Source organism: Mesoplodon bidens (assembly GCF_964165515.1).
Source record: "Mesoplodon bidens genome assembly, contig: HAP1_SCAFFOLD_96, whole genome shotgun sequence".
Lineage (NCBI taxonomy): Eukaryota > Metazoa > Chordata > Mammalia > Artiodactyla > Ziphiidae > Mesoplodon > Mesoplodon bidens.
In genome coordinates this window covers 1385734-1399574 of record NW_027671845.1, presented here as the reverse complement: position 1 = coordinate 1399574, position 13841 = coordinate 1385734, and positions in this window count along the sequence as shown.

Below are 13841 nucleotides of genomic sequence, written 5' to 3'. Positions count from 1 at the left end.
CTGTCGCCTTGCCATCTGCAGAGTCTGCTCTGTTGGTTTCTGTGACAGATCTCTCCTTGCTGTCTTCCTGACTGACTCTGTCTTCCGCCCTCTGTGTGTGTTGTCGTTTCACCCTTGGTCCATGACTCTCCACCCCGTCTGATCTCACCCTCTGGTGCTTTTCACCTCCAGCTCTGTCAGTTCTCCCCCCTGGACCAGACAGATGCCTCTGTCCAGCCACTTGCCAGCATCTCTATGGAGTTTGTCCAAAGGGCACCTCGGATGACTAGATCCAGTAGATCCAGAAATGATTATTTACAGCTCCCCTGCCCCTTGCCTTGTCCTGTTGTCTCTGGCGGCTCATCGTTGCATCATCCAGCCTGTCGCCTGCCCAGAAAAATGAGTTCATTCTAAAGTCCTTCTCCATCCTCTGTTACCACGTTGTAGTGTGAGGCTTGTTAATGTCGTCTTCTGAATGGTTTTTATTCGTTCTCCTTCATCCCATACTTGCTACCATTAAAACAGCTTATCTGTTCATTTCTGTAGTTACAGAAACTTCTTTTCTGTGCCGCTACCTCTTTCCTCCAGCAGCTCAAGTGTATTCTCCACGCTGAGTATTTCTCCTAAAATATTAATCACAGCGTTTTGTCTGCATGTGGGAAGCACTTTAGAGGTTCCCTGGGTGACTGGACAAACGAGGTTGCCGTTCCGCGGAGCCAATAACCATCGAGCCCAGCACTGGGGGGAGGTCCTAACTCGCCGATGATGCGTTTGGATGGATCTGTGGGGTAAAATCCTGATCGGAGAGGCTTAGGAGAGAGGAGTGGGAGAACTGGGTTTGTTCTGGTCCCAACTTTTTCAAGACATTTTGCTGTGACGGGGAAAATAGAAACTGGACAGTAGCTGGGGTAGGAGCTGAGGTCCGGGGAGGATGTTGTGTTGTGTTGTGTTGTGTTGTGATGGGAGAAATAACAGTGGGAATGATCCAGTAGATGCGTGTGGGGGAGGGGAGAGCTGCTACCCGTGGTCCTGGAGTGGGGAGGGGATGGCTGAGCAGGGTTGCAGGTGGGGAAGCCCTCCGATGGCTTCTGTGTTCTCAGGGAAGCAGCTCCTCAGCTGAGGGTGAGGGTGAGGTTGGGGGTTTGAGGGGAGAGCAGAGCTCTGGGGCCCAGCTCCATCGTGACCATCAGCACACACAGTGCATCCAGCTGGGAAGACTGTACTTGCCTTCCCTGCCTGAAAAGCCATCTCCTTTCTTAAATGTGGGAGTAATTACTCTTTGGGGAGCCTGTGTAATTACACGGGTGCTGCTCAGCTCAAAGCGAATTGAGTGCCAGTTCTGGCCACGGACATTTTCTTCTCTGCTGATGGAAGGGTCCCCAGAGGAAGTGTCCTGCTTGCCTGGCTCTTGGCCTCGAGGACCCTTCACACCATCTAGTGTTGTGTCTTTTATCTTTGACATAAGCATCAAATGTCTTCAGTTTCTGCATGTGATCTTAAGAAGCAATTCTCTGCTTCCAGGAGCTTCTGTGCTCCTCGGGAAAGGCACTTCACAGACATAATTACAGGAGAGCTCGGGAATCCTGCCCGTCGATACATAGGGAACTCCAGAGTGCTGACAAAGGAGAGCCTGCTTTTATTTATTTATTTATTCATTCATTTTAATTTTTTATTTGTTTACTATTTAACTTATTCAGTTTCGGCTGCGTTGGGTCTCTGTTGTTGCGCGCGGGCTTTGTTCTCTAGTTGCGGCGAGCCGGGGCTACTCTTCGTGGCAGTGCGCGGGCTTCTCATTGCGGTGGCTTCTCTTATTGTGGAGCACAGCTTCTAGGCATGCGGGCCTCAGTAGTTGCGGGTCGTGGGCTCAGTAGTTGTGGCACGCAGGCTCTAGAGCGCAGGCTCAGTAGTTGTGGTGCACGGGCTTAGTTGCTCCGCAGCATGTGGCATCTTCCCGGACCAGTGTTCGAACCCGTGTGCCCACCATTGGCAGGCGGATTGTTAACCAGTGTGCGACCAGGGAAGTCCGAGAGCCTGGTTTTAAATGCATTGTCAGAGCACGTGGCTCAGTGACTCGGGGAAGGGGGACGGCCCTCAAGTGCCCAGGACTTGGGTAGCTGCAGAGGTTGGCGAGGCTCTCAGAGCAGCGTGAGGTGGACTGGATGAGGCTCCTGAGGTGCTGGTAAGGACCTCCTTCCTTAGGATGTGGGCCTCCCGTCAGGAAGAGTGGGACGTGAAGGCAGGCATACCCTGAGTTTGACTGAAGAGCCTCCCCTCTGTGCTGGTTTTGGTTTCTTCCTGTGCAGAAACTGAAACCTTGTAATTGGGACAGTGAGTCATCTGATCAAAAGATGTCATGTGTAGAGACTGTGGACGGCATGAAACGCGGGGTGGGGTGCAGTGGGTCAAGTCAGGGGGACTCTGGGCTCCAGCGTGGTGCCCGACAGGAAGGGGCGAGGCCGCGGCGTGTTCCCACTCATCCTAGGCCCCGGTAAGCAGTATGGACGTTCCCTTGGGGTTTTTCTGAATCATGAATGAGGTTGAGAGTATTGTCACGTGCTTAGAAGCCGTTTCTTCTTTTTAATTGGTGGACAGTCTTTAGCGCAGCTTTAGGGTTATAGGAGAATCAGAATCGAGCAGACAGCGCTTTCCTATACCCGTCCCTCTGGGTTCCCTCCCTTGGTAACGTCTCTGGCCTGTGTGGCGCGTCATCTCAGTGATGGATCGGCATTGACACCTAATTCTCCCCTGGAGTCTGTAGTTTATATCAAGGCTCACTCTCTGTGTCCTACTGTTCAGGTTTGGACAGGTGTGATGACCTGCAGCCACCACTGCAGTGCCACCCAGAACCATTTCACTGCCCGAAACATCCCTGGGGGCCACCTTCCCTACCAGTGCCCTACCAGAACATCCTACCAGTGCCCCCAAGCCCCCGACAGCTGCTGGTCTTGTTACTGTCTGTGTATTTTTGCCCTTTCGAGAATGTCACGTAGTTGGAGTCCTTCATTCTGTGGTCTTTTCAGACTGGTGTCTTTCTGTTTTTGTATGAAGGGCCTGTTCATGTCCACTGCCCGTCTTACTGCCCCAATGCTTTCCTGTGGTTTTTTTTTTTTTTTTTTTTTTCTGTGCGCGCCCCTCTCACTGTTGTCTCCTCTCCTGCTTCGGAGCTCAGGCTCCGGACGTGCAGGCTCAGCAGCCATGGCTCAAGGGCCCAGCCGATCCGCGGCATGTGGGATCCTCCCGGTCCGGGGCACGAACCCGTGTCCCCTGCATCGTTTGGCACTGGAAGGCTTCCAGAAGCCTCCCCCTTCCATTGCAGCTGAGGAAGCAGCTCCTCAGCTGAAGGTGTGGGTGAGGTTGGGGGTTTGAGAATAGGCAGTTGGAAGAACTCCTCAGTCTGGAAGACACGATGTGGGAGGGAATCTGAGTAGCTCATGTAACGTGTGTATAGATTATTCACTAAATCTTGAGTTAGCTCTTAAGATTGAGAAGCAGCAGCATTAGGGAATAATAAGCGAGCTGTCCTCCACATCCTAAGACACGGTACCAACTGAGACTATAAATCTGCAGGTCCAGATTCATTCACAGATGGTAGGCTGCTGGGAAGCTGTTAGCCAGAGTTAGGGGGTTAGGGAGCAAATCCCCAACTTAGATTCTGTAGAGGGTAACAACCTGCCTCTCTCATGCAGGGGGAGATGGAATTCTCAGCTCCATGCCTCAGGACTCCGGTCCATTATCATGGCTGTTGTAATCTGTTTCTGAAGTGGTCTTTTCTACAACATTGAAAAAAGTGACTGCATTATCCTGAACATTTTTATCAAGTAACAAATCAGCTGATATAAATGCATAAAGTTGGCTGAAAGCAGGCCAGGATTTCAAAGCCCCTTCGGCATGTCTAGGTTGGGCACACGTCATGGAGCCTAAGAGTTTATTTAGATGGGGAATCTTAAAAAGCTGCGACTAAAAGTGACCATGAAATCATCAAACTTTTAAGTTTGAAAAAGGCTCATTCTTTTTCATATGTAAAAAAACATTAAGTGAGTCATTACAAGAGCTTTTTAAAAAGCCTCCTGTCAAGAGAGTGACAGATACAGAACTTTAAACCCATGCCTCTGGGGCCAGTGCTCTTTCTGTCATAAAATGTTTCTCCCTAACATTTGATGAATCAAAACATACACACACACACACACACATACACACACACACACACAATGTTAAGACCCAGTGTTCACTCTTCAACTTGCTTTCAACCATATGGAAACTTTATGGATTGAGTCTTTCAGATATTATTTCAGAGCAGATAAGCCAAACGCTATTTCTCTCACCTGGCTCCAAGCACTGTTTAGTCTTCTCCAACTGGGTGTAATTATTCACTAGGGATCTCACCTATTGTTCAACACTCAAACTTGTGATGGCCATGCTGTGGACTCCATTGTCTTGAGAGGAAAGTTTACACACCAAAACATTTGGGTGGGTGAAAGGAACACAGGAGAGGAGACTAGAGGAAAGGTATCGGTAAATATGTAGTGAGTTGTTGCTCTTCTACCTTGATTATGCCTGAATGGCTATTTTTATTAACATGAGCTTGTGCTACGTGCTTGATGCATGACACACGCAGACTCCCTTAACTTAGAACATAATTGTGGCACATGTATCTCCAGCTACAAATATAGATACCAAAGAGCCTAAGGAGCTCTGAGAGTCACATACCTTCATTTATTTTTTTGACTTTTTCTTCTTTTGTGAGAATTGAATAGAAATAAAAGCTAAAAAGTATCCCTTATTCACCTAGCAATTTCTTCTCATCTTCCTTTTCTCAGGTAACATCTCTAGGAATCCTCCCATACCCAGGAAAAGATAGTTTCTCCTGCTCTTTACAATCAAAACCCCCTGGGCAACCCTTTCTCATACCTTTTATAGTAGAGTGTTGAATTGTGGATTTACTTGTCTGAATCTTCTTTAACCTGTGAGAAAATTGAGTGCAGGGGCTGAATCTTCCAACGGTGTATCTTCCAGTGCCAAGCACAAAAGAGTCAACTAACATGTAGCTTTAAAAAAAAAGTATCTTGTACATATTGTAAGTGTTCAATACATTTGTACATCAAATACATGAAATAATCAAGGCTGAGAAATATGATAGGAAAAAATTAATATTAAGGAGGATTTATAAATGAGTAGAAAGGGGATTTTAGGGAAGAAATCATGATTTAAGATTATTGGTTTTTTTTAACCTGGTATATGTTGCGGATTGCTATAGAAGAAAAGGCAGTACAATACTTTGAAAATGTTTGAAGTCTATATTCATTAGTTCATCAGCTAAAATAAGGTGGTATGCCCATAGCTGCTCATCTTTCAAAAATTTTCATAAATGTCAACTTGTTGAAAATATTTTTGAAACTAATTTTTCTTTACCTTTTAAATTCTCTTGGAATTAAACATGGTGATTTACCACTAAGACCTTCAAGATGTATTAATTTATTTAGGCCACCATAATAAATTTGAGAGAGTCTTTGTACAGAGATGCATTTTAAAAAACACAGTTAATCACCCAAAAGTAATTTATAAAGGAATTCAAATTTTAACCATTACTCATAAAAAAAGGTGAAAAAAGGAATTAAATTCATAAAAAGTTGAACATTCCTAAATCTTCATCCCCCTACTCAATTTTCTTGTAGTTCACAGTGCTGCAGAATTCCTAATGCAGAAATCCTCAATTATATCCAGCACTTTTTGGCTTTTCCCTTTTCTTTACAAACCCTCCATTATTTTCTTTTTCTTTTTTTTAAATATCTTTTTTGGAGTATAATTGCTTTACAATGGTGTGTTAGTTTCTGCTGTATAACAGAGTGAATCAGCTATATGTATACATCCCCATATCCCCTCCCTCTTGCGTCTCCCTCCCACCCTCCCTATCCCAGCCCTCCAGGCTGTCACCAAGCACCGAGCTGATCTCCCTGTGCTATGTGGCCGCTTCCCACTAGCTCTCTATTATTCTGTGTTTGGTAGTGTATCTATGTCCATGCTACTCTCTCACAGCGTCCCAGCCTAACCTTCCCCCTTCCTTGTGTCCTCAAGTCCATTCTCCACATCTGTGTGTTTATTCCTGTCCTGCTCCTTGGTTTATCGGAACCTTTCTCTTTTTTTTTTAGATTCCATATATATGTGTTAGCATACAGTATTTGTTTTTCTCTTTCTGACTTCCTTCGCTCTGTATGTCAGACTCTAGGTCCATCCACCTCACTACAAATAACTCAAGTTCGTTTCTTTCTATGGCTGAGTTATATTCCATTGTATATATGTGCCACACCTTCTTTATCCATTCATCTGTTGATGGACATTTAGGTTGCTTCCATGTCGTGGCTATTGTAAATACAGCTGCAATGAACATTGTGGTCCATGACTCTTTTTGAATTATGGCTTTCTCAGTGTATATGCCCAGTAGTGAGATTGCTGGGTCGTATGGTAGTTCTCTTTTTTAGTTTTTTAAGGAACCTCCATACTGTTCTCCATAGTGGCTATACCAATTTACAGTCCCACCAACAGTGTAGGAGGGTTCCCTTTTCTCCACACCCTCTCCAGCATTTATTGTCTGTAGATTTTTTGATGATGGCCATTCTGACCGGTGTGAGGTGATACCTCATTGTAGCTTTGATTTGCATTTCTCTAATGATTAGTGATGCTGAGCATCGTTTCATGTGTTTGTTGGCAATCTGTATGTCTTCTTTGGAGAAATGTCTATTTAGGCCTTACGCCCATTTTTGGATTAGTTTGTTTGTTTTTTTGATATTGAGCTGTGTGAGCTGCTTGCAAATTTTAGAGATTAATCCTTTGTCAGTTGCTTCATTTGCACATATTTTCTCCCATTCTGAGGGTTGTTTTTTCGTCTTGTTTATGGTTTCCATTGCTGTGCAAAAGCCCCATAGCAGTATTGTGAGTGTCACTGAAGCAGACTTGGGTCCACTTATCCACGTGCAATAAACCCAATCTACTGACACTGGGTTGTGGTGAAATAAAGTGCCGTGTTTTATTGTAAGGCACCATACAAAGAGTCCGGACAGCTAGTACTCAAAAAGCCTCATTTTCCTGATGGGTTTCAGCAAAGTGTTTTTAAAGGCAAGGTGAGGGAGGGGAGTCCCAGGGTATGTGATCAGCTTGTGCACAGTTCTCTGTTTGGTTGATGGTGAGGTTTCAGGACAGTGTCACAGGGGTTAACGTCATCAATTCTTTGGCTCCAGTAGGCCTGGGGGCTATGTGCTCATGGTCATTAAGTAGTTAACCTTCCATTTGGTGGGAGTTTTAGCATCTGTAAAGCAGGAAATGTGCATCAAATACTGTTATCTATGTACTTCAGAGAGGAGCTAAAGTAGAGGATATGGGGGAGGGGTCTATCCTAGGAAGGCCCCATAGGGTCCTTCTCTGTTATATGAGCCCTGATGTTCTTTCCAAAATCCTCTTGAAGTTGAAGACAGAGAGATTGGGTTTCCATTTTTTTGCTACCAAAAGCATCCTAACTTATACACTTGGCATAAAAATACTCTACTAATTTGGTACCTGCTCAGAGATCTTGCTCAGGGCTGTACACAACTCCAGCTTGTGTCATTCACATTGACATTATTATGAATGGTACCCACTGGAGTTGTGCAGTCCCCAACTTTCATAGTTGTAAAAGGCTGTGCTGCTTTGTATCTGCTCATCTTTCCAGCTCCCCTTCAGTTGTCTTACATATGTGAGCTACAGTTGAGTCAGTTCCAACTACTTTTGCTCTCCAGAGGAACCATGATATTACTTGGGGTTTTTGTGATCACTTTGTTCCCAGTGCCAAATACAGATTCTTCACAGTTTGTTCATCTGACAGAGTCGTGTTTATTCTTTGATGGTCTTCTCAGATACCACCTTTACTCTAAAACTTTTCTGGTCACATCATTTTCCTGCCATAGACCCTAGGCACTCATAGTAAATGACTTTATCAAATGTAAACATAGCACTTTGTGTACATTTCTATCAATGCATCTCATGATGGTTTTTTATGTTAGTCTTCTGTACTGACCTATGTGCTTTTTGAGCAAACAGATTTTTCTAATTGTGGCCTAGTAGAGGAAACCCTAGCACACAGCAGATGCTTAAAGGACTCTCTCTTTGTGGACTGTTTAATGTATTCATTAACACTCATAATTCACTGAATGAACCAAATCATTTAATATTTACAGTTTTCCACAGCAAGATCTTTTTCGACCCACCGCCTAGAGTAATGAAAATAAAAACAAAAATAAATAAATGGGACCTAATGAAACTTAGAAGCTTTTGCACAGCAAAGGAAACCATAAACAAACTGAAAAGACAACCCTCAGAATGGGAGAAAATATTTTCAAACAAAGCAACTGACAAGGGATTAATCTCCAAAATACACAAACAGCTCATTCAGCTCAATATCAAAAAGACAAACAACCCAATCAAAAAATGGGTGGAAGACCTAAATAGACATTTCTCCAAAGAAGACATACAGGTGGCCAAGAAACACATGAAAAGATGCTCAACATCACTAATCATTAGAGAAATGCAAATCAAAATGACAGTGAAGTATCACCTCATACCAGTCAGAATGGCCATCATCAAAAAATCTACAGACAATAAATGCTGGAGAGGGTGTGGAGAAAAGGGTACCCTCCAACACTGTTGGTGGAACTGTAAATTGGTACAGCCACTATGGAGAACAGTATGGAGATTCCTTAAAAAACTAAAGATAGAGCTACCATATGACCTAGCAATCCCACTCCTAGGCATATATCCAAAGAAAACCATAATTCGAAAGGATGAATGCACCCCAATGTTCACTGCAGCACTATTTATAATAGCCAGCACGTGGAAGGAACCTAAATGTCCATCAACAGAAGAATGGATAAAGAAGATGTGGTACATATATACAATGGAATATTCCTCAGCCATAAAAAGGAATGAAATAGTGCCATTTGCAGAGATGTGGTTGGAGCTAGAGATTGTCATACAGAGTGAAGTAAGTCAGACAGAGAAAGACAAATATTGTACAGTACCATTTATGTGTGGAATCTAGAAAAATGGTAGAGATGAACTTACTTGCAAAGCAGAAATAGAGTCACAGATGTAGAGAACAACCTTACGGTTACCAAGGGGGGAAGGGGTGGGTGGGATGAATTGGGAGATTGGGACTGACATATATCACTACTATGTATAAAATAGGTAACTAATGAGAACCTACTGTATATCACAGGGAACTCTACTCAGTGCTCTGTGGTGACCTAAATGGGAAGGAAATCTAAAAAAGAGCAGATATATGTATATGTATGACTGATTCACTTTGCTGTACAGCAAGAAACTAACACAACATTGTAAAAGAACTATACTCCAATAAAAATCAAATAAAAATTTTAGAGTTTTCAATCTCCCATTACCACAAATATCCAGATGCAGCAATATTTACTTCTTCTATCAGTTGCCAATGTCAACTAAAAAAACCCAAACAATAGCAGCGTAGTAAGGAGAAACTTTACTCAAAAGGGTAAGTGCGAGGAGGGGCCTATTGCAATTGGGGGAGGAGAACTATCGCATTAGGGAGAATGCTGTGACCCTAAGATCTGCAAGCCTCTCAGTGGTTAATCAAAAGGGGTTTTTCTTCTCTTGAGAGGAAGTAACAAGGGTATTAAGGGTAGGGTGTGGGCAAATGGGATAAAAGAGTAGCTTGAGTGGATGGTAGATCCGAGAATATTTTACCCTGAGGTGAGCCTGTTCTTAGGAGAGATTATCTGTTGACTCAGTCTGACAGTGAGTCCGAGTTCTGGAGCCTGGAGGAAGGAGTGAAACTTTACAGTTTGATTAATAAGCAGTTTGTTCCAATTGATTAGTAGGAATAAACACTTCAGATGATAATTTATGAGACAAAAAAAATGGCAATTTGGAATATCTTTGTCTGGCATTGCCATAGGTAAACAAGAGGAGGCATCTGTGGTGGTTCTTAGGAATAAGCTGTTTTCCACAACACAAAGGGCAGAGGGATATCTTAACTTTTGCTGTTTTCCAGGATTCGAGGGCTCAGGTAAAATTCCACATTGTCACTAATAATAGTTTTCAGTATCGAAGGACACAATTAGACTATATAAAACTTTATTTTCTTTTCCAGTGGTCATCACACAGCCAAGCAAATGTATCCACTTGTTAAATTTAATTACCTTTTATCTTAGAGAGTTCCCCCAAATTAAATAGGTCGGAAATTTTTATAAAGAATCAAATATTGCTTTCCTGTCTGAAAAGTGTGGACTGAGTATCAGAGACTTATCAGATTCCTTTCAAGCTAAAGTCACCTTCATTCACTTGATAAGACTGTAGAGGGCACAGTTGGACTGAAACAAAGCTTGAGTGAAAGAGTGTGAGAACTTCATTACACCCAGCTAATACCCACCTGTGTGCTGTCAGTGATTCATATCTGCCTTTCAGAGCAAAGGTCTTTTAAAAAGTCTTTTTGAAAGAGGGTTTTCTTATTTGTCACTTTACTTTCTTTTTAATTAATCCTGACAACATTTCATGTGAGAAAGTGTGTTTGAAGAGATAGAATTATAAATGAGTCCAGCATTATTGTTATAGTCCCTGTATTAAAATGTTACTGTAAGCTAAGGCAAGGAAGTCAAAGATAGTAGATTAAGAGAAAACTGCTGGGGAAATGAGCAAGCATTATTAAAAACAAGTGACAGGTTTGTATTACTCTATTGGAAGGAGCATATAGTAGTGGAAAGACTAAGGAATTAGTTGGGCTCTCCGTAAGCTATTTGAAGCACAGCTTTTCCAAAGCTAAGTAAAGTTTTCTCTAGTCATCAGCTAATTTGTGGTTTCAGAATCCTGTAGTGTTCTTGATGTAGTTACCACCAAAATGAAGCATGCCCTTCTTCCTAATGGTCTACTCCTCCCCTTCCTTGTACTATATGTGCAAAACAAATGACATATACGAACTCTTTATGTTCTCTATTCACCCTGCTTTCATTCCACATTGCACCAAGATTTCATTTTCCACATCAGTAATGGCTTTATAATTTCCAAATTCAAAGGTTTTTCTTCTGTCTCATTTACCTTAAAATCTCAATTGCCTTTGATTTTTTGCTCCTCACAGATGACTCTTATCTTTTTGCTGTAATTGTGTTGACTATGTACTACCTGTTACTCTTTTCACATATTTAGCCAATCAGTTTCTTAGTTTGAGTGCTTCTTTTTGATTTTTCCCATTCCATTATTTTGGGAATTCACCATACTTCTGTATTTTGTGTGCTGGTTCTCCTCTATCAGACTATTGATTGAATTTTATGTTTCCAGCTAAAACCTGCCATTGGATTGGCTATTACCTCAGTGGGAAATGGCTAGGGTATCCATGTAATGTACTCTCACTAAAGCCCCAACTTTGTATTGCTAATTGCCTTCTAAATATTCATAAATGGATGTCTTGCTGTTCCTTGAAAGATAGCTATTCAAAATCATTTTTCTCTCCAAACCTAGTCCCTCTTTCTGATTTTCTCATTCTTCTATCTCTGCCATAGCCTTTAGATAGAAAAAAATTTGACTGTTTTTTCAACTAACACTCTGTAGGCTCCTTGCTATCCTCCTAGGCCAGGTCTTTGGGCCAAGGTAACTAGTCTCTGGATCCATTAGAAAGTCCAAGGGGGCAGAATTTTCTTTGTGCTTTGTTCATTAATGTAGCCTAATCACAAAGGATGATAACTAGCTCAATTAATATTCATTAATAAATGAATGAGCCCAAATACCCAAAGTTAGGTTCTCCTATTATTTATTTTACATTAATTACCAGATGAATATATATATATATATATATATTTTTTTTTTTTTTTTTTTTTTTTTTGTTACGCGGGCCTCTCACTGTTGTGGCCTCTCCCCTTGCGGAGCACAGGCTCCGGACGCACAGGCTCAGCGGCCATGGCTCACGGGCCCAGCCGCTCCGCGGCATGTGGGATCTTCCCGGACCGGGGCACGAACCCGTGTCCCCTGCATCGGCAGGCGGACTCTCAACCACTGCGCCACCAGGGAAGCCCCAGATGAATATTTTTAATACCACTTTTGTATTGCTGCTTTTCTGATCAGAAACTTCATTTAGTCTATTTTGTCTCTTTTTTTCTGACTTTTAAGATTGTCCATTTTTCTGTTCTAAGGAGGTCCTAAGAAAGTGAATTAATGTTGTGGGTAAGAGTGAACGTACTGGAGTTAAACAGCCTGAGTTTGATTATTGTTCTTTCATTTACTAACTGGGACAGGTATTTAATTTTTCTGTGCCTTGGTTTCTACGTCTTTAAAATTGAGATAATGATCACTGGATTGATGTTAGGATGAAATAAGTTAGTGTGTCTTAAGCACTCAAACAGTGCCTGGTATTTAATGAATGTTCAGTATGCATTATTATTATTATTATTATTATTAACCTCTACATTTGAAAAGCGTCTGTACAGTCAGTGACATCCAGATGTTTAATAGAACATATCCCATCTTTCAAACAAAATTTTACATGTAATCCCAATAACTTTATGAAATACAAAATAAGTGTGGCTTTGATTATTTGTACCCTCCGCTCTTTCATAAACTCATAAATGTCCTTGACAAAATCCCCAAACTCCAAGAACTACAATTTAAAAACCCCTGGTCTCAGTAACTTTTTTCTTTTTTTTTAATATTTATTTTTTTGGCTGCACTGGGTCTTAGTTGTGGCATGCAGACTTCTTAGTTGTGGCATGCGGAATCTTAGTTGCAGAATGTGGACTCTTAGTTGCAGCATGCATGCGGGATCTAGTTCCCTGACCAGGGATCAAACCCGGGCCCCCTGCATTGGGAGCACAGGGTCTTACCCACTGGACCACCAGAGAAGTCCCTGGTCTCAGCAACTTTTGATGTAAGTATTTACTGATTGACTAAGTCATGTTGAAAACCATTAGATTGTAGAAAGAGCAGGCATTTTAATAATACATCTATTATATTGCCTGTCTCAAGTGAGGGTATTGTAAGACAAGGAAGTTACATTTGAAAATATTATGTAACACAGACAATTCATGTCTATTTTAGTAAATTTAGATCAAAGGAATAAACTTTTTTTATAATAAATGAGGGGTAAGTTTGAATTACAAATCATACTTAAGGAATCAAAGTGTTGTGTTATTATAATTGTCATATAGAGAATAAATTATTTGCCCTTTGAGCATTTGGAGATGACTTAAAACATTATTTGTTTCTGAACTAAACCTAAAAGATGTAAAAAACATTTTCTAAATGATAATATTGATATTAACAATACTTATCCTTCTACTTTCAACTCTGTAAGCTTAGTAAAACTTCAGTCTTTATTGATATCCCCATATCTAAAAGATATTTATCTCTACTGCTTAACTGGAAATTTTTGAGAAAAAATTAATTGATGTTATTAAAAGAAAGGTGTCATCTAAAATTATACTGTCTTATTCTTAGAAAGAATTTGCTGAGTGATCCAATGAACATCTGACTAAGAGTCATGTACTCTTAAAGGGGTTGAGAACAGGTTCATGAGATATGAGTCCCTTCATTTTACAAATGAGAAAAATATGAGCCTGCTTAGCTAAGGAATTTACCAAAGATAGATGATTGCATATTAAATATTAAGAAGTATTAAAATCTCTGTTCTCAATCCAGTACTCTTTCCACCATTTGGAAAATTAATCATAGAGTCTCAAACATCAAAATATTTTTTCCTGTATCCAAAAGAGAACAGAATGTCATGTTTTAGAATCCAGATGTCATATCAACTTAAAAAGCAACATAAAAAACAATTGTAAAGTAAAACTTTGGATTAAGCAGATGATGACTGCTTGATTGGT